This window comes from Gossypium raimondii, chromosome 12 (assembly GCF_025698545.1).
Source record: "Gossypium raimondii isolate GPD5lz chromosome 12, ASM2569854v1, whole genome shotgun sequence".
Taxonomy (NCBI): Eukaryota; Viridiplantae; Streptophyta; class Magnoliopsida; order Malvales; family Malvaceae; genus Gossypium; species Gossypium raimondii.
In genome coordinates, this window is record NC_068576.1 from 41443304 (window position 1) to 41470341 (window position 27038).

The 27038-nt window shown below is 30.6% G+C and overlaps 1 long non-coding RNA gene, 4 other non-coding genes and 1 pseudogene across 5 annotated transcripts; all 6 read right to left on the reverse strand.

Annotated features, from left to right (window-relative positions):
• Positions 1 to 3411: 3411 nt before the first annotated feature.
• Positions 3412 to 4988, reverse strand: LOC105764184 (coumaroyl-CoA:anthocyanidin 3-O-glucoside-6''-O-coumaroyltransferase 1-like; annotated as a pseudogene).
• Positions 4989 to 22742: 17754 nt separating this feature from the next.
• On the reverse strand, positions 22743 to 24480 carry LOC105764187 (uncharacterized). Its single transcript, XR_008191685.1, has 2 exons — positions 24089 to 24480; positions 22743 to 23292 (listed from the first exon to the last, which is right to left on the reverse strand). It is a non-coding gene; the product is annotated as an uncharacterized LOC105764187 (long non-coding RNA).
• LOC128035789 (small nucleolar RNA snoR97) lies at positions 22976 to 23083 on the reverse strand. Its single transcript, XR_008192338.1, has one exon. It is a non-coding gene; the product is annotated as a small nucleolar RNA snoR97 (small nucleolar RNA).
• On the reverse strand, positions 23436 to 23527 carry LOC128035780 (small nucleolar RNA Z223). The gene has a single exon (XR_008192329.1). It is a non-coding gene; the product is annotated as a small nucleolar RNA Z223 (small nucleolar RNA).
• On the reverse strand, positions 23579 to 23671 carry LOC128035792 (small nucleolar RNA U36a). The gene has a single exon (XR_008192341.1). It is a non-coding gene; the product is annotated as a small nucleolar RNA U36a (small nucleolar RNA).
• Positions 23849 to 23995, reverse strand: LOC128035794 (small nucleolar RNA snoR134). Its single transcript, XR_008192343.1, has one exon. It is a non-coding gene; the product is annotated as a small nucleolar RNA snoR134 (small nucleolar RNA).
• Positions 24481 to 27038: the final 2558 nt, after the last annotated feature.

Below are 27038 nucleotides of genomic sequence, written 5' to 3' on the forward strand. Positions count from 1 at the left end.
GGATAAATAAGAGAGTCAACCCACGAGTTGATTACTTTTTGGTCTTTTTGTCGAAAATTGATAATTCAGTTTAAATTGAGGATCCCCTCCCTGTATTTCATCCTTCATATTTTATTTTAGCGGTAAATAATGTCTTTATTATCTTGGGTTACATAATGATTCAATATGTTTGCTTTATTGGTTCGAGTTTCTCTTGGTATATTTTCACGTATATTGCATGGCATAATCGTTCCATTTTACCTTTCTTAAGTGGGAGTGGGAAGCTATTCTTTCGTGAGGTCTTCACCTCTGTATAGGATAGTGGATCACTTTCGGGATACATCCGTACCTATGTCTTCGTGAGATTTTCATCTTCATATAGCCATAGGGAAATGTATTCCCCTAAACTGATCTTAGTCTGTATGAGCCTATAATGGGCAAGGATTGAGGAATTTGCTAGTTCAGGTACCCTTTACTTTAGAGCTAAGCCGCATATAATGAGCCCTAAAGAACCTACCCTAGGTAGAATCATATCAAATCTTTAGTGGTCACTCGAATAGATGTTCTATTTATTATTTCTTGCTGTGTATTCTAGCTTTGTATGAAATGTACTGACTTGTTTTGTTTTGGCTGTGTTTGCATTGCATTATCATCATAGAAAAGGGTGTTGATTCACGTTCAGTTGCTAAATAGCATGGAAAAGGGATTTCTTAATAAAGTGGAAGATGATGCGGCCATGCGAATATAGTCCAAGAAAACACAACAAGAGAAAGGTGACAGCCTAATAGAGGGGTACATGTCGAAATTATGGAATTTCACCCGCTTTAGTGTGACTCAGAATAATCTTCAAGAGTGGAAAGAAATATGGGATCAATAGAATGACGGAATCAAGTAGTTATTCTATCGTGAATATGGTGATTTATCTTATCTACTCGATGTCAAAGTAGATACGTACCTATTCCGAGCTCTTGCCCAATATTGGAATCTCGCCTATAGCTACTTCACTTTTAGGAAAATAGACTTGGTGCCCATTGTAGAAGAGTTCACCACTTTGCTCCGTTGCCCGAGGGTCCAGGTCGACAAAGCCTATTCTAGAGCCGCTAACGTCCCGACTTTCTTAAAGAGACTGATGAACATAACTGGGATGAGCGAGCAATGGGTCGCGACCTAGATTAAACAAAAAGAAGATAGTAAATGCATCCCTTGGAAAAGTCTGCGGGATTTGATCTTAGCACATCCAGATGAGAGGAAAAGGGTCGACGTCTTCGCCTTGAGTATTTATGGGTTGGTCATCTTATCCCAAAGCACTAGGACATGTAGATGATGCAGTTTCAGATCTATTTGACCAACTTGACAAAAGGGTCACCCTCGTCCCAAAAATTTTGGCTGAAACTTTTAGATCTCTAAGTGCATGTCAGAAAACGGGTGAAAGAAGATTTATCGAATGTGCACAGCTTTTTCTAGTTTAGTTCCATAGCCACTTTTGGAAGATAAAAAAAGTCACATATTGAGTGTTCTCCAAGGATTACTCCCCGTTGAAAGAATTCGTGGCTATCCCAAGATAAGACAGTATTTCTAAAGAAAACTGGATAGCAATTCTCCAAAGTTTCCAAGACGAAGACGTTGAATGGAGGGCCCCTTGAATGATCCCTGATGAAATTTTGTACCGATGTGGATACTTTGATTGGGTCCCTCTACTCGAGATATGTGGAGTTGTTGGATATGCCCCTCTACTTTTATTGAGACAGTATAGGTCGACGCATTTTATACCAGTAACGCAAGGGTTGGCTTAATGCGAGTTTGCATACAAATGTGATAATTACAAAAAGAAGGTTCATAAAATGTCGAACGCTTGGAACCAAACTCACAAAACGAAAAGATTTGTCGTCAATCCCATGACAACCCTCGAGTATGATTGGTGGTGGGGTAAACGAATCAATGACAATGTCCCTTCGTCAAGTTAAGAAAATACTCGGCTGATAGAGGAACATTTGCAAGTAATCCCGTCTGAATTAGAGATCATAAAGCAAGGCTTCGAAAAGAACAGTTTGGAGCTAGGGAAAATGATAGAAAAGTTGGAAGAGAAAAAGATTCAACTAGGATTAGACGTTGACGTCCAAAAGTTAGAAGCTGAAAAAATGAGAAATGAAAAAAAAGGCTGAGGAAAACTTGGACAGCTTAAAAACAGATTATAAGAAACTCCGTTTGTCGATAAGGACCGCTGGGTTGGGTAAAACATTGGAACAATGGCGGCAGGAAATCCAAGAAGAAAATATTAGAGTTGATTAGTGGGAAAACAAAATCCAAGATGCTCGAGTCCGAGAAGATGCTCTAAGAAAATATTTATTAGAAAATTGAGATGAAAAGGTTGGATTGAGAGCCCGAGTACCGGAATTAGAAAGGTCACTCCATCATCACTAATATTACATAACCATGATCATAGCATTATCATAATTTTTTATTACTTTACCATTTTTTGTCATTACTAATGTTCCACTTATTATTTTACTTTTATTGTTATTATTAAATAGTATTATTAATCAGCTAAAATTTTTTCCAACTACCACTTGTTATTATTTTGTTATCATTTTTGACTACGTAAGCTATTCTATACTATTTTTTCTATTTTCATATTGTGCAACATGTTTAAATATTCGTTTATTTTTGTACCAACACTTGAATAAATTAATAGCATATTGCATTAAACGTTATATTCATTTTTACCCGATGCATAAAAAAGGTTTTTTTTTTTTTTAAAACCAAGACAAGGTTCTTTGTTTAGGGATTCGAGAAATAGTTCCCTAACTTACGGGGTACGATTTTCTCCTTGAACCAAGATAAATAAGCATCCTTTTAAAATTCAAAATATATAAGATTTAGGTAATAATCAAATAACGAGAATCCTTATTTTCGAAGATTCGAGATATCGTGCCCTAACTTACAAGACATGATCCTTTTCTCGATTGACTTGAAATAAGAAGGTTATTTCTATAAAATTCAATTTAGTTTGCAATCATGCAAGAAGGGGATTGTATCTTAAATTTTCTTCGAATTTTCAATTATCGACACTAAGATATCAAGTAATCAATTAGGTACCAATTTGGGCGTTATGAGGGTGCTAAACTTATTTCTTGAATTTTATAGACCGAAAATTATTGTTTTAATAGATCTAACATTTTATTAAAATGACCAAATTTTGAGGTGATCCAATCACACCTAAATAAAAAAAATTGGTGGCGACTTTATTTTTGTTTTTAAAATAAAATTCGATTTTCAAATTCGGTTTTATAAAATTAATACTTTAGCAAGACCTGTGATTTGGATAATCTACTTTAACGACAACAAATTGACGTTAAGTAAATCTTATAAATAGATTTAATCTTCACCATTAAAAAAATAATAAACTAATATTGGATGGGAGCCCACATCTCATTTAAGTCGAAAAAGAAAGGATTCATTTATTTGATTCACTAAGGCTGTTACGAGATATATGTAGGGCAAAGGCACACTTCCCAGTACACATGATATATGGTTGCCCTGGATAAGAAATACAACACTTGGATGAAAAAGTGCCTACAAATACTAAACTCAAAGGAGCTTCAGACTTTGTTCGAAATTAGTAAGGAATTCATCCATTTCATTATTGTTTAAAGCTACACCACCTCTACTCCGCTCTCTCCATCCCTGCACTCCGCCAGAGATATTGCTCCATCGTAATCAATGTGGGTCAGCTCAACCTTGCAAGGCCTTCCCCACCCAAAGTTCGTTTCATACACTTGTAATTTTGGCGATCCTGCAACCACTGTAAAACGCCCTGTCATAGTTCCAATTCTTTTATCACTTCTCTCCATTTCTTTAATTCCTTTTCCTATAGCCTTAGCAGCCAAAATAATTCCACTTTCTCCTAATACTTCCCTTTTCTTTATCTCAATAGCGCATGGTTTTAAACAATTCCCAAGGTATGTTGTTGGTACCCAGAATTCCAGGCGGTTCCGGCTATCATACGGAAAAAGGAAGTAGTACAACTCATCGTCACTGTTGTCATGTGATAAATTACTGGCAACACTCTCTTTTGATTTAATCAAACAAACCCATATGTAGGCACATGTCACTACGAAAGTTGAGATGTGATATTGCTCTGTATCAACGCTGCTCCTGCACTGTGCTGTGACCAAACGCTTTAGTCTTTCGGCATGGACTCGACCTAACACAAATGTGGCGCGAACCTTATCTGCTGCTATATCTTGGGTCGATGCTGAATTCTCACCGCTGGATGATACCCAATCCCAATAATTCTTCAATAGAACCAACTCTATGCCACCAGGATCCTTGATAATATCCCTTTTAATACAAGGAAGTGAATTTTCGAGACAAGTCAAGTCTCCACCCGACCTATAAACAGACGTTCAAGACCTCACCAAATGCATGAACGACTTGCCATCACCAACAGCATGGCAATAAGTTGACCCGATGCAGATGCCAAAGTTTGGAAACACGGTGACTTGAAAGGCTAAGATGGGGAGCACACGACTACCGTCTTCGGTTACATGCTCCGATGGTAGTTGAGGTACAAAGGGGTGTAACAATTTAACAGGTCGCGGATAATTGGCTATGACATGGTTGAAATCTGCAGCAGATTCAGCAACCGTGAAGGCGACAAAGTCACCCTCCATGTAATGGATATAAGGCTTACCGGGCGGTTGAGGGCACATGATATTAGCTGCGTATGGGAAAAAATGTTGGAGAGTTAGGGAGAGAGAACGTTTTAGCATAGGAAGAGTGGTCTCAATGAAGTGGGAAGTAGGGTGAGGGAATTCATAGAAGAAAAGGCGTTGTACAGGTGGATTAGGTACCCAAGGAATGTCAAAATAAGTGAGAGGCACAGAGATTGTTGGAACAGAGCCTGGAGGAGGTGAAACACGAAAGCTATCAACAAGCTTAGCCATTTAGGATAAGATCCAGAAATTTTGCACGCTTACTGCCCACGATTCACCCTATTATATACAGCAAATGGGGAGAATTGTTATTATCTATCAATACTACCAAATCTAAGAAGGCCCTAGTTTGACAGCTATTATATATAGTAGAGTAAACTATTAAAATAGTCACTTTTGTTTCTCTTAGATTATATTTTAGTCACTTATGTTTAAAATATTACGTTTAAGCCACTTACGTTAACATGTTGTAACATTTTAGTCATTGAACCGTTAATTGTCATTAATAGTGTAACAGTAAGCTGACATGACACGTTAAATCATCATTTTAAACAAAAATTTTAGGTTAAATTATACAATTGGTCTCTAAAATTTTTTTGTTTTAAGCACTTTTTTCTTTTATATTCTTTTAATTTTCCCTTCTTCTTCTTTTTTCATTCTCTTCTACTTCTCCCTCTATTTTTCTCCCTTCTCCATCTCTTTTAACGTAAAAGAAAAAAATTAAATTTCTCAAAACGAAAAAAATATAGGGACTAATTGTATAATTTAACCTAAAATTTTCGTTTGAAATGATGATTTAACGTGCCACATCAGCTTACTGTTACACCGTTAATGACAATTAACACTCAGTGATTAAAATGTTACAAGACAATAACATAAGTGACCAAAATATAAATTTCAAATATAAGTGACTAAAATGTAACCTGAAAGAGACAAAAGTGACTATTTTGATAGTTTACCCTATATAGTAAATGATTTTGTCATCATGGGTGTCTTTTCTTTTTTTTGCCCTATAAGATAATAGTAAATTTTCAGTATTGATCCTTCTACTTTACTAAAGTTTAGAATTTAGTCTATATTTTAATTTGACATAATTTGATCATCTACTTTATCAATGACATTAGTTGGTCTAAATAATTAACATCCTCAAATATTCTATTAAAATGTTATCGTGAATTTTCTTAAAATACATTTTTAACACGATTTCGTATCTGAAATTTGAAACGGGTATTTTTAAAAGAATTTAACCTAAACATTTTAATCAAAATTAAAGCATAAATATTAAATACCATATATCCTTTTGAGCAAACCATGATGGGCAGTTTAGATGTTGCCATCTTATTCGGATCTTTTGACATTGTTTTAGACTTGATACATATTTGTGCTACCAACACACTATTTTGTTAATTAATTGATAAAAAATCAATCCCCAGCGAAGCTGGGGGAACTAATCTAGTCTTCCATTATAAAGTAGCTGACATTTAATATATTTAATATGTCGTATAAAAATATTTAATATTTTAAATGTATTTAATAATTATTTTAATTTTTATTTAATATAAAATTTTAATAAAAAGTCTTGAGTAAGATAAATAAGTAGATAACTATTTATCATATTTTTATTTTATTAAAATTAAAATAAATTATTTAAAAATAAAATATTCAAATCATTATATTTATCTTTGATCTAAAATTATTTAAAATAATATAAAATATTATATTATAAGATTAAAATTAAAATAAATAATCTTTTAAAATCAATATTTAATTTTATTAAATAACACAATTATATTCCATACTTATATTTACTAATTTACCAAACAATTGTATAATATAAGATATTTTAAGTACTACATCAATTTGATGACTGAGTTGACAGAAAAAAGATATTTTATAAATTAAATATTTGTATACAAAAGATGCTAATTAAATTCTGGTATAATAATTTATATGACCTTCTAATTTATAAAAAATTATTTTAATCCTCTATTTAATTTTTTTATCTTTTTAACTCTTAAACTTACATTATTTATCAAATCACTTCAAATGGAAAAGCTAACATCCGTTACTTTCTTGATGTGGTATACATGTGATGTCACGTTAAAATTAATTATTTTAATATAAAAATCAAAAATTATTTAAAATTAAAAATATAAATATAAAAAATTTAATATTTTTAATTTAAAAATAATTAATTGCTAACGTGACATATACATGAACTTCTACATAGATGTCAAGTTAGCAAAATTAACAAACGTTAACTTTTTTTATTATTTTGAAATAATTTGATAAATAATTAAAGTTGAAGGGCTAAAAGATTAAAAAATAATTAACCAAGATAACTTATTTTATAAAGTAAATGACCAAATAAATTATGAGACAAAAAACTCATACTTTATTTATGTAAAATGAGACTTTAACCTAAAATCTTAAAATTTTAATTTCAACGTGGAAAAAATTTAAAATTGAACCAGACATCAAACCGATGTTACACGTACAGCTTATGTCTTCTTCCATGGTTTTAAATGATCAAATGAGTTTCACATTACATTTCATTTTTCTAACATCTCACCTATAATTGGCCATAAAATATTCATTTTAACAATAGCATTTTTACCAAAATAAAATAAATAAATATTTTTCAAATAATATAAATAATCTTTTATCAAAATAATATGTTTAAAACAGTAAACAATGGCATCCAAATTATCTAGAAATATAATTATTTATATAAATGATCCTAATTCAAAGACAATTACCCAAATAATTTAGAATGAACAACAAAACAGGATAGGGGACTTAAATGGCTGGCATCACCTATTTTTCTGACAGAATTATTACCTAATGATTATGTTAAGTGTTAAAATAATAATTTTTTAGGTGTTGGAGACTAGATGACCGGTATCCTAGTATTTATTTTCACCTCGTATTATACTGGTATATGTAACAGCCCAATTTTGACCCTAATCGGAATAGTGGTTTCGGGACCACAAATTTGAGTCTATAAAAAAATATAAAATAAAAAATATTTTAATATTATTTTGTGTGTTTATGATGTGTGTATTTACATGCGTGAAAGTTTCATGAAATAATTTTATTGTTTGTGTGCTTAATTTGAGAAAATGGCTTAATCGCGTAAAATAAAAATTTGATGGTTAAATATGAAAGTGCCTAATTATTGTTGTCTTTATAATTTGGAGGTTTTATGTTGTAATTTAGCCAATAGTAAATGTAGTGGACGGCATGATGGTTTATATATATATATATATATATAGTTTTTATATATATTAAATGTAAAAGTAAAATAATAATATTATAATATAATGCTAATAAAATAAAACATAAAATAAATGAATCATGCATTATTTTCATCCATAGCCGAAACATCAAAAGAAAAAGTAAGAAAAGAAGAAAGCTAGGTTCGGCCATTTTGTCCTTTGATTTAGGTATGTGTTTTGTTCGGTTTTTGATAATTTTTACGTTTTTGAGATCGTTGTTTTGAATACTTCAAACCCTATGTCTTAATTTTGTGAATTGTTGATGATTTTGAAATGTGTCGTTGATGAATGTTTGAGTTTCATGATGTTAGTTGATGAAATATGAAATATAAGTGTTAGATTAACATGTTTTGTCTTTGAATTTTTGGTGAATTTAAGTAATTAGGGCTAAATTGAGAAAATAAATTTTTCAAGGACTATAATGTGAAATAAATAAAATGCATGAGCTTGTATAGACACTAGGAATATTTGGCCCTTAAGGAGTGTAGTCAAAAATTTGTGTATTTTGTGTTTTGAGCAAAAAAAGGATTAAATTGTAAAAAGTGTGAAATGTTAGGGTCAAAATTGTAATTTTCCCATTTATATGTTCTTAGACTAAATTGAATGAAAATATGTTTAAATGAGATTTATTTGAATATGTTTAGATCAAGAAACCGAATTTAGATCGGGGGAAATCGAAAGTAGTTGAGTAGCCGATCTATTAGTCGACGACATCCGAGGTAAGTTATTAAGCATATATATAATTGTATCGTTTTAAAATCAGTTTAGTATCTAAGTAATTATGCTGAATTGAATGGTATATATATATACATGTAGTGATAAAATTATTGAAATAAGATGTATTGAGTTGTTGACTTTCGACACTAAGTGTGCGAGTTTAATTGTAAAGCACTAAGTGTGCGAGTTTAATGGCAAAACACTAAGTGTGCGAGTTTGATTATTGAGCACTAAGTGTGCGAACTTATTAAATATTTTCGAATAACTATTAGTATTGAGTATTTGTCTTATTGAGAAATCATGATTATTAAAATGAGTAAATACTTGGAATTCTTGAGTAATAACCATTATGGTTGTATTTAAGGTTAAGCTTTGTAGATATTAAACCTATGTGGTGATTATATTTGGAATTATATATATATATATATATATATATATAGTATGATTCTTTATATTACATGATGAGGAAATGCATAATGTATATGGTCTTGTGTTTAAATTTGAAGAAATGTTTATGGTTGTGTAATTATATTGATTTTAGTTAAATCATAGTAATAAGTGAATAATTATCTTATGATATGGTAAGCTAAAGGTAAGATGATTTAGTAGTATGAATTGGTTGAATATTATTTGAGATATCGGTTTAAATAGTAGAGTTTATTTGCTTATAACTTACTAAGCTAAATTAGCTTACAATGTGTTGGATAATTGTTTTGATGTATAGATTTTGGTGATCGCACGTGTTCGGGATCGTCACTAAGTTAAATCACACTATCGATAATTTCTTTTGATATTTTGCTAAATCGTTCTCAAATATATGGCATGTATAGCATCGTTAAAATATTGATTTTGGAACCAATGTGTATATGTATTTAAAAGCCATGCGAAAATGGATTATCTCTTTTGGTTTGAATTCGGTATTAATGCATATGCTTTAATGGTCCAAAATGCTGTATATGTTCATGTAATTTTTATGCTTAAATGCTGTCCAATTTGTTGTATTTATGCTGCCAAAATTGTTGTATATATGCTGTCCAATTTTGATGTAAAATGCTGCTCAATTTGGTATATATATGCTGCCTAAATTGTTGCACATATGCTGTCAAATTTTTATGCTAAAATGTTGTCCAATTTGTTGTATTTATGCTGCCCAAATTGTTGTATATATGTTGTCCAATTTTGATGTAAAATGCTGCTCAATTTGGTATATATATGCTGCTCAAATTGTTGCACATATGCTGTCAAATTTTTATGCTAAAATGCTGTCCAATTTGTTGTATTTATGCTGCCCAAATTGGTGCATATATGCTGTCAAATTTTTATGCTAAAATGCTGCCCAATTTGTTGTATTTATGCTGCCTAAATTGTTGCATATATGCTGTCCAATTTTTATGCTTAAATGATGCTCAATTTGTTGTATTTATGCTGCCCAAATTGTTGTATATATGCTGTCTAATTTTGATGTAAAAATGCTGCTCAATTTGTTGTATTTATGCTGCCTAAATTGTTGCATATATGCTGTCCAATTTTTATGCTTAAATGATGCTCAATTTGTTGTATTTATGCTGCCCAAATTGTTGTATATATGCTGTCTAATTTTGATGTAAAAATGCTGCTCAATTTGGTATATATATAGGCTGCCCAAATTGTTGTATATATGCTGTCCAATTTTTATGCTAAAATGCTGCTCAATTTGATGTATATATGCTGCCCAAATTGTTGTATATATGCTGTCCAATTTTTGGTGTGAAAATGCTGTCTAGTTTGGTATATGAACGCTGTCCAAATTGATGTAAAAAGGTTGTCCAAACAGGGTAGATTACCTATGTTGTAATATGTAGTATAGTTAGTAAATTGAAATGAAATATGTGTACAAATAAATGTTTGGGTATATGCTTGATTTATGATATATAATCATATATGTTTGGAAATGTTTTAAGAATTGGAATGATATTAAATTTTGATTAGGTAAATGATAATGATATGGTTGAATTTTTGAAACATGGTTAGTATATGAAATTTGATTAATGATGCATGTTGATTTTAATTGGTTATGTGATTGTATATATATATATATATGGAATGAAATTTTGTGGTTGAGTTGGTATAATTTATGAAAAAAAAAATTTGAGTTGAGTTTTTGACTGATAATGTCTCGTAACTCAAATCCGGCGACGGACACGGGTCGGGGTGTTACAGTATACGTTTATACCAATATTTAAAAACATTCAAGTCACGCTTCCTAAAAACTTAATTTGAGGATTTGGGCAGAAGATCGAACTCTAAAGCTCAAATCCTCACAAACAATGCCCAATTTAGGACCGTGACCTGACTTTCATTGTTGCGGTGAGGGTTTAGACAAAGAGCCTTGTGATTTGACAAGAAATTCTTTGGTTATTTTATTCAAATAACTCAAAAAATAATTAATTACATAAACAATAAAATAATCTGAAATAAACAATAAAATTAGGTTATGAGATTAGATAGTCGGCACCACTTTTTTTTTCTATTAAAAAATATTTTTTAGGTTTGAAACACTAGATAATCGACACTCATGTATTTTTTTTCAAACCGTATTATACAGACATATATTTATACCAGTATTTAAAAAAAAGATTGGGTACTAATACACTGATGGCCGGCACCCCTTTATCAGATAAAAGAATTATTTTTGGGGGGTGTAGGTGCCGACCAACGAAAGGCCTAAACTCACCCAACAAAAGGAGATGAAAATATTGAAACATTAACCCCTCCTTATTTTTCCATCTTTTTTATTTCTCAAGTTTAATTACATATTTTATATTTTAAAATAATATTGAACTAATTATCATTTTGTTAATTATTATTGCATCTCTCACATTATTATTAAATTTAAAAATTAATTTAAATTTAATATGCATAATTAAATTAATATACACAATTATTTTAATATTCACATTATTATTAAATTAAATTTAATATGCATAATGTGTAATATATTTATAAATGAAACTTACGTTATAGATTAAATGAATTTATAAAATTAAATTTTAAAATATAAAATATAAATTCATTTAATCTATAAGGTAAGTTTCTTTTATAAATACATTACACATTGTTTCTAAATTTAAAATTTATAAGTCCATTTAAAATTAAAATTTTAAATATTATTTAATTGTTTCTAAATTTATAAATATATTACAAGTTATTTTTAAAATAAAAGAAACAATAATTTAGTAATGTTTATTTGAATTATTATAAAAGATTGAAAATCATTAAAGCGTGTTCTAATTTTATAAAAAAATTCTAGTTTAATTGTGCATATTAAATTTAAAAGTTATTAACTTTTAAATTTAATAATAATTTGAGTAATGCAATAATAATTAACAATATGATAAGTAGTCCAATGTTATTTTAAAATATAAAATATGTAATCAAATTTGGGAAATAAAAAAGAAGGGAAAACAAAGAGGGGTTAATGTTGCAATATTCGCATCCCCTTTTGTTGGGTGAGTTTGGGCCTTTGTTGGTTGGCACCTGACACTAAAAAAAATAAATTTTTAATCAAATAAAGGGGTGTCGGCCATCATTGTGCCAGCACCCCAATTTTTTTTAAAATATTGGTATAAATATATACCAATATGATATGGTTTGAAAAAAATACATGAGTGACAACCATCTAGTGTCTAAAACCTCAAAAATTATTTTTTAATGGAAAATAGTGGTGTCGGCCATCTAGTCCCCATAATGCAATTTTATTGTTTATTTCAGGCTATTTAGGTAATTATTTTTAAATCAGAGTCATTTATGTAATTAATTATTTTTGGGGGGTTATTTGAGTAAAATAGTCGAATTCCTACCTAAATCAATTCCATTTATGGTAATTTGCGACAAGACCCTGCAATCTATAAAACTCGGCATTTTTATAAAACTAACCAAAAAAAAATTAATTAATTACATAAATGACATTTTTTTATAAAATATTAAATAACCTAAAATCTATAGTAAAAGTTGGTGGAGCCAAAGTGTTTGGCGCCGCCAACATGCCATGTCAGCAACCAGGATAAAAAAAATCAATTTTTTGGTGGAGCCATGTAGAATGGCGCCACCTATATAAATATTAAGGAAATACTGTGATTTTTTTAAAAAAATGGGGGCTTTAAATAAATTTACCTTTTTTGTGGAGCCAAAAATTTGGCGCCACCAGATTCCAACACCCTATTATGCTGCCTATTGTCCTTTTTATGTCTTTTATTTGTTTTTTCTTTATTTCCTTTGTCTGTTTTTTATTTTTTTTTTGTCCTTTTTCTGTTTTTTTATTTGTTTATTTGTTTATAATATTTTATGTATATTTTTTTGGTGGAGTCATTCTAAATGACGCTGCCAGTACGTTTTTTTTAATTATTTTTATTTTAAAATTTTAAAAAATAATATTTTATTAGGTGGAGTCATTCTATTTGGCATGACCAAATTTGTATATATAAGCCTCTCTCAATGACACATGAATCTGAGTTGAAAGAAAAAAAATTACTGTAACACCCTATAACCTTAAACCGTCGCCGAAATCGGGTTACAAGGCATTATCGTATATCTTGGATAATTTACAAAAAAAAAATTCTTAAATAAATAACAAACATATATAATCATAAATTCATATAAATTCTTACTAATTGACTTCATTCATTTTTTTTTTTTAAATTTGAATATAACCCCTTTATAACTATTGAACCTTTCCTGCAAATTTCAAATTGCAACCAATGCATTTATATACTCAATTATACCAAAATACCTTTATCAAAGTGCACCCAAAATGAACATAACACATAATATTTTCATTCTAAACTAAACATTTCCAACTCAAGCCATATCACATAGCTTGATCAAACCCAAAAATTCATACCAAAAACTAACTATACATGCCATATTTACATTAATTGCATAAGGTCCAAAAGTACCAAAAATCGTTTTGATAGTGTGATAGCAAATCTCCGACCTCGTCCGAAATCGAGCTAGCTTCCGAATCTATAGAACATAAGAAAATGAATGAAGTAAGCACTAAGCTTAATAAGTCGTATAATATAGAATTAAAATGTTCCAATTTAACATCTAAGCATTAAAACAATTAAAATCAACTCATTTGTCCACAAGGCCTATTCACATCACCATCCCCGAGTTAGTCATATAGCCAAATATGTCATGTCGTCCCTATAATTCATATATTCATAAAACAACAATCCATGTAAATCATGTATTTCATGTAACTTTTAAATCATGTAAATCATATAACATTTATATCAATTCTTTCCTATTCGTATAACCTGCAATTCATCGGTAATAACAGAAATTTATCCGTAACTTATACATATCAACGGTAATTCATCCATATAATTACATAGCTTATTCATATGATCAGTAACAGTAATTATGCCCGTTGAACCTATTAGAACATCGAGGGATACACGGATGATACACTATAAGTGTATTTATCAGAAATTCGTCAATTCATTGTCATTTTCGCTCTTTCGAGCCATGATCGATAAGCTCATTCTGAGCTGATAAACGGTAAGCTCTATCGAGCTGAAATGGTAAGCTCCATAGAGCTGAAACGGTAAGCTCATACGAGCTGTGGTGAGTCCGCAAAATATGCAGGAGCTCGAACAAAAGGTAAACCTAGTGACAAGTCACTCGTATCCGACGATTTTCTAAAGTTCAAACAGGCTCGGTATTATCCAATTTCATCAATTAAGCAATTAAAAAAATCAATAACTCAATTTCTCAATTCGTATGTATATATATCTAATATAATTAAGTACATACATTTAAATACTCAATTTTCATATTTAGTGCCTATTATCATACCAAAACAATATAACGTATATAGTATTTGTAACATTTTATTTGCATTTATATAATCGCAAATAAAATAGTATACCGGTAATGTAAATTCAAATAGATTATTCATTCAACTTACATACATTTTTTTTTGACAATTACAGTTATTTAATAATTCAATTCTAGCTATACGAACTTACCTCGTATTTGCTCGAATACTTTCGTCTACCCGTCTAACTTTTGTTTCCCCCGATCAAGTTCCGGCATTTGTTTATCTTGATCTATATAAATTCAAATTTAACTCATTTATTCACCAAATCAATCAATTCAATCCATATAAATATATTTTGGCATTTTTACAAAATAGCCTTCATATTTTCACAATTTGACACTTTAGTTCCTAATTCACAAATACACAAAATATAAGAAATTTCTTTATAAGTATTCTTAGCGAATAATATATATCTTCTAATCAGCCCATATTTTTATTTATTTCATATTTCTAACATAATATTTCTATTTTTATTAAATCCCTAAAGCTCATTTTTGTCAAAATTTACTTTATAAAACTTGTATATATATCAATATCCATCAATAATCTAGCATAATACTTCAAAATATACTAGTATTCAACAATGGCATATTTCAAAATCATCAAAATTTTCAGAAATTGAGGTACGAGCTAGCTAGAATACAAAACAACGATCTGAAAAACGTAAAAATTATTAAAAACGGAATAAAAACCATACCCTAATTGAGAATCTAAGCTTGGCCGAATGTAAAAGCCATGACTTTGGCTTTCTAAGCTTTAAAATCGCGCAGAAGGAAAACATGACTGCCACTTTCTGTTTTGTTTTTACTTTAAATCAATGTTAATAACCATTTTACCAAATTAACCTTAATGAAATAAAAGCATAATTCACATGTTTTAAGGTCATTTATGACCAGCACCACTATCATTGGTCCAATAACATAATAAGGACCTCTCATTCAACTTATCAGCAAATAATTACTCTTAACTTATAGCATGCTACTTTTACAATTTAGGCGATTAAGTCCTTTTTATCAAATTACGTATTTAAACGGTAAAATTTCTTAATGAAATTTTAATACTATAATTCCATCATGCTGTAAAACATATTAAAATAATATAATAAATATTTTTACTAAGTTAAGTGGTCCCGAAACTACTGTTCCGATCAGACTCAAAAACGGGTTATTACAATTACTTATATATAAGCCTCTCAACGACCCATGAATATGAGAAGCTTTTTTTTATGTATTTGTGTTTTTTTTTTTAAATTTGAAGGTATTTTTTAATTTGAAGGTATTTAATGTGAAATCAAGAAAATTAAAGGGAAATTTTTAATAGAAATAAAAAACGGAAGACCAAAAAATAAAAATATGAGAAAAAAAGAGTGAGTTGAATTGATTGGAAAAAATAAAAAAAAAAGGATTTATTATTTAAAAAACTATGGCTTTTAAAAATATGTAATTAAAAATTAAAATATATATCATGACTGGTCACATCATGTTAGTGACCTTAGCGATATGACTGGTCAATAGTTAAAAAGCCTAATAATTATTAGTTTAAAAGAAAAGAAATAGAATGGGAGAAAAAAATGTCTCTATTTAAGAAGGTGAGGTTTTGGTCTCCTTTCAAATATCTTGTATTTTGTAGAAGAAGAGAAGGAAGAAAAAGAAAAAAACTCGTAAGGTATTTATAGTTTGTATTTTGTATTTTATAGTTATTGTAATATAATAATTAATTATATTTAATTTATGCAAATTTTTTAAAATTATGCATATATCAAAATGTCTTCTCAAGTAAATATGGATCACATTTCGTTTAGGATCAACGAAACAGTAAAATTAATTATAAATTTAAAAAAATTCGTTTTAGTTTCTCGTTTTTTCTTGCTCAACGCTACTTTGCTCAACGTGTTTTGATTGCATAAAATTGATATCTATTTGGTTGTTATTAACATTTTTTAACTTCTTTTTGCGTGAAATTGATCTCTACGTGTTAATAATATTTTTTTAATTTATGACACATTCATAAATTTATATATTAATTTTTTTAATATGATGACCTTTCTACTTAATTTGCATTGTTGTTGTGTTTGGTTCCATTTGTGGGTACAAAAAGTTACATTTGTCTCCCACTAATTTGACACCACCTAAATAAAACTAAAAATCTCATTCACATGAGGAAACTAAGAATATATATTAATTTGGCTTCAACTAATGTATATATCACATTATAAGTGTTATTATTTTTAATTTGGAAATCACAGTTGATCTCTACGTGTTATTATTAATATTTATGATAAATCTTCATTCTATTATTAATATTTTATTACTCATTTAATTTAACTTAAATAAAAATACTTATAATGGCTACGTTGGTATAATATAAGTGAGATGTTTTTATAATAATTGACTTATCATATTTTTATAAAAAAATACTTAGAATCGCTACATTGATGTTTTTAAATTATATAGATAATTGATTTATCATATTTTTATAAAAATTTTACCATACAAGATGAGTATTGAGTTTTGAGGTTGCGGTTTCATTTTCCCAAGTACGATCCGGACGAGCGGGTCTTGCCACACTTACAGTTGGCGGGATTTGGGGATGTCGTATTGATCCGAAGGTTTGACCTGAGGCCGAACTTAATATCCGCCTTGGTTGAGCGATGGTGTACATAGACCCACAGCTTTATTATGCCATGCGGGGAGTGCACTATCACATTGGAAGATGTCACTATGCAACTTGGGTTACGAGTTGAAGGTGCTGTGGTCACAGACCGAAGTAAAGTGTTGGAACCTTCAGTACTATACTGCCGATTACTTGGACTATCCCTATTGATGGGGAACTGAATTTCACATGCTTAAAATTGGCATGGTTGAAAGCAAATTTTAAGGAGTTATCGAGCATCGCCACTGAGCACGAGGTGATGTGTGCTGCTCGAGCCTATATTAAGTAGCCGATCGGGAGGGTACTTATGCCAGACAACATGTCTAATAGGGTCCACTTAAAGTACTTGCCTCTATTGGAGGATTTCTTTCGTGACGATACTTATAGCTGGGGATCAGCAGTGTTGGTCATATTGTACCGTGAGCTTTACCGAGCAACAAAACATGGGGTTAGTAACATGGCTGGTTGTCTGGGTCTACTGCAGTCCTAGGCTCTATATAGGATGTCGTTTCTAGTGGCTATTAGGCACCAACCATATTCGTGGCCACTTGTAAATAGGTAAAAACAAAATTATACTTAACTTTTAACAACTCATAAGTGTGGATAATATTTTCCCAAGTTTAAGTGCTTATGTGTTTGTTTCGATTTCAGATGGGCCACGTCTCTGGGAATTGGTACGAGCTAGGAATTAATCATTTACCGCCAAATGGTAGAGGCGCCCGCTGGAGAGAAATAATTTATATTAATATGGTTTAAGTAATGTTGATTTAACTTATCCACTTGCAATATGTGATGTGAATTTACTCATTATGTTATATTGTGTTGTTCTTGTGGATGTCGTATTCTGCACCGAACATTGCAACCCTTATTCCTCAGTGGGTTCTCGCCAAAGCCCATGTGTGGTGCATTAACACACCCATAGAGAATTTAAGTGATTGAATGATCTATAAAAGACGTGAAATTAATATCGAAATGGCAAATGGATAGTGAATAAAAGTGATATGTAAAAAGGGATGTATATTTGGGGTATGTGTTAACACAATGTTAGACATGTTCATTAACTACATGAAGTTGGAATCAGAAATGGTTAGATGACATATTGAATTGCATAACATCATGCATTTTTAACTTATGCTACTCAAATGTCCTATGTTTTGTTATAGTGTTTGGATTATAGAAATATCACTGAGTTATACTCAGCATATGGTTTTGTTTTCTATACCCAGGTTAGGTATTTTACGAATGTGTTCATTTTGGTCTTGCATGTACATAGGATAACTTGCGGTTAATGTTTTGATTTGGACTCTTGTTAACATATTGAAGATCATGTATATAATGTATATGGTCATGTTGATTATTTTGCTAAGTAGTTTTAGCTAAATGCTTAAGGCTTTATGGTTAATGGGGTTATATACTATGTGATGTGTTCTTGGTTGATGCATGGATATGGAAATGATTTGGTAAGTTGAATGCTTAAAACATGAGATTGCTTGAATGATTAGATTATGCTTGATTAAGTGATAATGAAAGTGCCATAGAAAGTTTATTAGGATGGTATGAGTGTGGCATATTGGTTTGGTTGTTATAAATGATGGTTTTGGTTTGATTTTGATGTTGTTGAACTATTTGTGAAATGATGAGTATGTGATTAATTTGGATAGGAATAGGAATGTCCTTAGTTGATAATTTTCATGTCTATAATTGTATGTAAAGGGTACCATTTGAATTTTGGGTGATTTTGGCATGAAATAGATATTTAAAGATAAGACTTTATCATTTCTAAACTTAAGTATCGATATTTTGACATTTAGTATCGATACTTGACCATATGTACGCTTTTAAAATAAATGAATGCCAAAATGGTATGGATATGTATATGAGTATCGATACTTTTTCATAAAATATCAATACCAAAAAATAAATATTGATACCCTTGTTTTGTATACAAACAGAAATGTAATTTGGTATCGCTATTTAATAAGGTATCGATACGGTATCGATACCTAACTATAAACTGTCGATACTAGCTTTAAAATTTTAAAATTTTACAACTCAATCCTATTTCATGCCTGAATTTCACAATTAAGCCATTGTAAACTTTAAATTATTACACTGTATGGCATGCGAATGGAATTTATATAAATTGCAATAATTAATTGTAATTGCTTATAGCATCCTATTACTAGGGTTCAACGACCGGACCAAGTAAGAGGTGTTACACTTATCATCTTTGGTGTTGCTAATTTTGTTTGTCATCCCGCGTGTACCAGGACTATGAATCAACAAAATTAAAATTAAATATCTAATATGTTGCAAGTGTGATAAGTCGAGTTGTAAAATTTATAGTGTTACAATGGAATACCCGAGTATTTCAATGATTGAACCCAATAGAGTTTGAGGTAAAAGAGATTAATGAAAACAAAGTTTGCAAAGAGGAAGTCTAGCTAACTACTTACTAAGCATCATATTATGGTAATTTATAATCAAAGGTAATTACATTAATTGATTACCTAACACTAAGAAGGACCAAGTTGTAAAACAGATAAAATTAAACAATTAACAATTCAAGACACACAAGCGGTTGGTTGACTTTCATGTTATTGATTAGTCTTTGGATTAGAGATCTATTAATATATATAACTTTAAAACCTTTATTGACGGTAAAATCCAAAACTCAACAAAAGCATAAAAAAGACACTTAAATTGCTTGAGAATAAGCTCATAGAGTGTATTAGAGAGCCTAATTTGACATATCTAGATCACTTATGGTAACGCGGGAGTTCGTCAGGGCTATAATATTGTTTCCGCCACCATTGGAGTGTGTTCCGCCTATAGTCTCTTACTCTCTTTTAAGTCAGTCACCAACTGGCGGTCTTTCATATACGAACTACTAAAGATTTTGGGCATGCATGAAAGTTTGCAACGAGCTTAGGTGTTAACTTTCTAAATTTTATTAATTTCTACGAATTTAGAAGCCATCTCATAGAGGAAATATAATTTGAAAGGTAGCTTACTAATCAAGTTATAATTTAAGAACTCATGGCTTGTACTTGACACAAATGTTTGGATAGAAAAGTCTTTTGACACGTTTTCTGTTAACATTATTAAGGCATTAAACCTCTTGATGAACTCTCGAAGGGACTCATCTTCTTGTTGTTTGATTGACATAAAGTACATCTAGGATTGTTGCAATGTCTTGCTGGCCAAGTACCTACACATAAACAAATCGACTAACTATTTGGATGTGGAAAAAGAATAATTTGAGAGTGATAAATACCAAGCCCTATAATTTTCTTTAAGTGTCATGGGAAATGCGTGACACTTAACCTCATATAAAACTTTCAAAGTGTTCATATAATCATTGTAGTACGTTAGTTGGTCTTATGGGTCACCACAACCATCATACATCATTTTAAGAAACTCAAACACTTGGGCCATGTGAAGTAATAGCACTTCTAGTGCCAAAGGTTTTTTGGAATAATTTTGGGGCGAGTTAGTTTAATCTATTTTTTGAAAATCTTGCATGGCATTCCTCAATGCTTGAATTCTTTCTTCAAACATGTCCTCATTCCCCTATTGGTTCTACCTTCATCTCTAGTTTGCGACATCATCTTCATGTTGGGGGTTGCGTTATTGACTGTGAGAGGATTGTGTCTTTCATCTTTTCCTATTCTTGGGGATTCTGTCAAGGAACATCCCTAGCTATTTTAACTTTTCAATGATCTTTTCATTTCGCTTATTCCTTAGTTCATTAAATAGAGAAGATCACCAGGATCTCGTGATCCTTTACCGAACTTATTCCAATTCAATGAACATTCTCAATATTATGCCTTGAAGAGGACTCGAACCTCCATGTTCTTTAGCAAGAGATTTTAAGTCTTACGTGTCTACCACCAGCAGGGCATCTTAAAAGTAAATCGTATTCCATGAATATGATATCTATCTAGTGTGATATATGGAATATGTGGAGTGTTGGAGTATTTCTATTGATCAGTCATGTCATATAGGCCCGAGTCAGACATCTAATTGTTTCAATTTGAAGTATTCAGAGGATGTCTTATATATATTTATATATATTAAGATTATATCAAATATATATTGGTTATATTAAAGAGATGGATAATCAAACCTATTTATTTCTCAACTAAATAGAAGAAAAAGAAGAAGAAAAAAGGTGAATAGTGTCCCAAATAACGAGAGATATGTAAAAATAAGGTTTGATTATGCCTATTCCTAATCCTAAACGGAATATAACGACGTAGGGATCCATATGTAAACATAGTATCTATTTAGATTCGCTCGAATTAACCCTTCTCATAATGAGAATTTATATAGCCCTATTTCGGTATGGAATAAACTTAAAATAATGGAATTGACTCGCTCATCAAGTTATAGATTATAAGTTGATAACCCCAGCCCATTCCCATTTTGGGTGAAATAGATCTACTAATTCTTTCATTCCAGTTAGTAAAGCAAGAACTAAGAAATAGATCTACTAATTCTTTCATTCGCTCGAATTAACCCTTCTCATAATGAGAATTTATATAGCGCTGTTTCGGTATGGAATAAACTTAAAATAATGGAATTGACTCGCTCATCAAGTTATAGATTATAAGTTCATAACCCCAACCCATTCCCATTTTGGGTGAAATAGATCTACTAATTCTTTCATTCCAGTTAGTAAAGCAGGATCTTTAACTAAGAAATAGATTTTATAAGCAAACTAAAAGCTAAACTAAAAAAAAAGGTATCATGAGCAATTGTAATAATCGGGTTCATTAATATTCCTAGTATAATAGATGTTATCTCACATACAGTCATACTAAATTCGATGGAATTGGTTGATCTTAGAGAGGATCTTCTATAATTTTGCACATGAGAGGTTATTTCTTGATTTTGTCTAATCATTAATAACTTAGTTGTTTTTGTAAACTGTTGAAAACCCAATTGAGGATTCTGTGAGTTTTTCTCGCCAAGTGGTGCATTAGCATGGCTTTGAGGATGTTAGTTATAATACTAGGATGGTGGGAATTAATACCATTGAGGGTGTGCGTTTATATGTATAGCGGGGATCTTGGTTTGTTTTGTTCGTTTGGGGTTGGTCTTGGGTGGGATTCCTTATAGGTTGTTGCTATTCGTGGCGATGATTTTCTTCCAATGGTAGAGATATCTAGGTCTAGACAAGCCATGAGTGTCCACAGTCAATGAATCAATTGTTGATGCTAAGAATCAATAGAGAAGAAGAACGATGGAGATGGACATTTCACTCTTGGATGCGAGAGCCAGCGTGGATAGGAAGGTAACTGAAAAGAAGAAATCTTCTTTCACCGTGTAATTACAATACATCTTGTCAATACTAATGACATTCAGCAACTAATAGAGGTGGTGCTATTCTGCAACACTAGCTTTGCCGGGAAGCCGCAGGGAATACTTATGGTATTGTTTCAGTTCAATCAAAAAAATTATAATAGTTTAGACTATAAACATAATTCATTAATTTTTAGTTCAGTTTTTCCAAAGTAACTTTAAACACCTCGGTTAACTTCAGTTTTACCCTTTTTTATTTTTATTGCGCTGTGAAAAACATGATAGAGAGCACAATAGAAAGAGCTCCGTCTGAGAAGTAATAGATCATCTTTGCACTTCATTACAATTAAGAAACACACAATAATACAATGGCCTACAAAATACACAATTTAAAAGTGGAAACAGTCAACCAACTTCTCAGGAACCTAAGAATTCATGCCACACCTGCAAAATAAACAAAAGAACAATGTAGTGCTGTTATTTAACTCCAATCTCGTGAAAAGTGCAAGAGAAGAAGCTGATGACAACACATGACTATATGAGTTTTTCAGACCCTAAACCGAAATTAATAGCAAAGGGTTTAGGGTATAGTTAAACTCAATCAAACCCAAACCCAAACCCAAGAAACACCAAGTTAAAAGCATTTAATTAAAAAGACAGCCTCAGTTGAATCCATTAAAACCACTGAATTGCAGCTTCTACCAAGTAGGTTCGTTCTTGGCTCCACTGCACCTCATCCAAAGTGGATTATATCATCATTGGCTCACTGGAACTATATATACTGTAAATATATACACAGTTAATAAAAGTTGTTATTTTCATAAAACTATCTAAAACAAAGTCTCAGGAAAACCCAGTAGTATCGTGAATGATGCAGCGCCCCAAATAGGTTTTACCAGAAAACAGGGCATAGCTGGTTAATTAGAGAGGCTCAGACAACAAATCAGCTTCTCAATCAAGAATTCTCTGAAGCAGAACTGGCATAAAAAGCTGTATATAAATCTTCATAGCCAACTTCATAATTAATTTCCCAAAATAAATTATTACATTTTCTAAAAAATACAGATCGGCTCATATCAAGAAATTCAACCATTTTTATCGTTAATATGCTTCATGGATTGCTCTCAGAAGCGCGGATAAAACAAATGTAATCATCGCCAAGACACAAAAAAATAAGGAAAACAAGGGTATAGCGGATGTTTTTAGAGGCGAAATCATGAAAGGAAATGCCCCCACGTGTAACACCGCCAGATTGAATATATGCCTCTATGACTAGCCTAATTTCCAAACAGTTGGTTGAAAGCAAGCTAAAGGTGTAGTGAGGCAAAACATTAAAGAGATGTAGCCGCCGATTTGACACAGAAGAGCCAGTCGATAAGCAAAGGCTATTCCGCAACACGTAAAACGGCATGGATTTAGCACCAACATTGGGGCTTTCATCTTCATACGAAAAAATTCAGATAAGCCCGGGAGAGTTCGTGCAAAGGAAAAAAGTCTCGCAGACAATGACTGGACTGCTTACAACATCTAGTCTATCAGTTATGCTACGATAGAAAAGAAGAAAACTAGAGACATACCTTTGGGGGGCTGGCTGTTCTAAGATGGGAGGATGAAGAAAAGAGGCGACCTTGAAGGGTTTATATAGAGGTATTTTCTTTTGAAAACCCTAGATATTGTAAAAGTTAAAACCCTAAACTAGAGTTGGGCTCCGATCTTACCGGTAAGTTAGGATACGTTCTTGGTGTTTGATGGTCTAAACTTTTATTTTATTTGGGCCCTTCAACCCAGCAACAGAGTCTTTCTCTTAAGCTCTTATCCATGCCCATTAAAATGAATGTATATTTAAGGCTTTCATATCTAAATTTCACCTTTTTTTTTCTTATTTTATATTCAAATTTCGATTCAAATAGTGTTCAAAAAGCCACCTAGTAATTGAATTTTAGTATAATTACTTGTAATTACACCCTAATTACATTTTTCAATTTTTAATGGGAGGGTGAGAATTGGAGTAATTACACCTAAATTCAACTACCTCATGGCTTTCCAAACAGTCATACAAGATTTAACATTTAAAAAAATATTTTATACAAGTTTAAATGATAAGAATTATATTATAAGCACGAGCATATATTAAAATTATATTATAAATCCTAAAATATATTATAAAAATAATATGTGTATTTTATAAAGTGATAACAAAAACTTATAATTTTAAATCCTAAAAATAATTAAAGTTATGGCCAAAAAAATATTATAAAAATAATTTACGTGTTATAATATACTTATTTATAAAAAAATTATGACAAAAAGTATGGGCATAGCTTATTTACGTGTCCATGCTATATATTATAATATATTTATTTATAAAATATTTTTTCCGTAACTTATTTATAAAAAATTTCTAAAATTATATTATTTATAAGAAGTGCTATAAAAGTTATTCTAACACTTTATAAAACCTTTTTTATAAAGGATATATATTATAATTTTATATTATTTTAAAATTAATTTACGTATTGTAAAAATGTTATAACATAGTATAAGTAGAGAAATTAAGTTTATATAAGTTTTATAATCGAAGTTAGAAGCTATTTGCAACATGAACCAAAAATTATGTGGTAAATACTAATTATGCAAATACAAAAGGTTTTATTTCATCATATCGTGAAGTATGATTTCATTTGAGAGAATAAGGCTAGACACAAGCACCGAAGATGACTTGGGAACTCTTTAATTTGATATATTTAAAACTTTGAAATGTGATTGAGAGGACATTTATTATTTTAACAAAAAGATTTCTCATAGTAATAATATCACTTGAGTATAGTATAAAAAAACAAAGTTAGGTCGTACTAGTGTCACGGGGCTAGACCTTTCGTCTCGCAAACCGTGCGGCCTTAGGCGATCCGTTTGCTCCAAACTCGCCAATGTCAGCCTTTACGCCCAAAAGTGAGGATTCCTTAGAATTCCTCCAAGGCACCAACTGAAGAGTGGAAGCGATTGTGCCAAAAGAAGCTAAGCCAAAGAACAACAGAAAGAGCGCTCGCAAAGTGTTTGAGTAAATGCTCTCAATTCTTATTCACAAAGAATAATGAAACAATTCAGAGTGAGTACAAATGAGGGGAGGCTCTCTATTTATAGTTGAGCTCCCCAAAACCGACAGTCAAGATACAATTACATCGACGGATGAGATTTAACCATATCCCTTAATTTTAGGGATTTACAAGATAAGCCTTATCAAATCTAATCTAATCTTTACAAGATATGATTCCTCTATCTTCTAAGATTAGTTACCATATTAGCCTAAGTTGCCATCTCTTCGCTATCGGGCCAACCAGCTTCAATGACAAAGCTTCTCAAGATCTCTTTGAATCGGGCGATTCTTGTGGGCCAAATGATCCCATCGAGCAACAGACCTCCATTGGATGCATTTGGTGCGCTGGTCACAGGCTTTGAACTGCGGCCCGTGACACTAGTAGATTGCATACCACATAACTTTAATTTTTTTCAAACTTTATTGGATTGTAAAAATATTTTAGACTTTATTTTCTCTGTTTTGGTTATTTCCACTAATTTTTGACATATGGTGGCATTAAACTGCAAAATTGCATGCTTTCTCTAACTAGAAACACGATTTTCAAAACTAACAATTTCGAAATATCCGTTGCTAAAGCTAAGTAACTAATTAAGTGTTTTTCTGTAAAACAAATAAATTCTATGCTTGTTTACTAAAAACTTGTAAGATTTTTTGCCAAAATTAATATCATTGAAATATATACCTAACAACTTTAAAATCTAGAGTTTTAAAACGAGTTTATGTAATTCCTCAAGATCTGACCATAACGTCTAGACCGTGTGTGGGATGTTACACGCATATATTCACATGCATCACATGTGACATTAGAAATTAGTATATATAAAAGGATAAGTTTAGAAAAACTTTTGAACGAACGAGAATACCCTTTATTTTCCATCATATTACTAAATTCACATTCAAAATTAATTATAATAGTTTATTTAGTCTTATAAGTTTAAGAAGTTGAAATAAAATAGAAATTGTGATAATTATATATTTCAAAATACAAGTATTAGTTAAAAAGTTGTGTTAACTTTAAAAGAGAGTTATTAAATGAATAGAACTCTAAACGTGATAATTATAATTATAATTATAATCGACTTAAACAAAAGTAGTGTTAATTTGATTGATGTAAAATAGAATGATTACGTAAGACTCAATTAATATCAAATTAATTACTTTGCATTAATTACACAAAAATAAGATTATATTGTGTTAAAAATGTTTTAATTATTATTTAAAATTTTCTATTATAATATTTGAATTGATAAGTTAATTCAAATAAAAATAATATTATTTTATATTTTCAATAAAGAATCATAAATTGATAAATAAAAAAAAGTTAGTATTATTTTTTTGTTGGTTTCAAGTGTTTATAACGGAAGTTGGAAAAAATGATAATATTTTAAAAGCAAGCCAAATGGCATGGTGTCCAGAATGCCGGCTTTTAT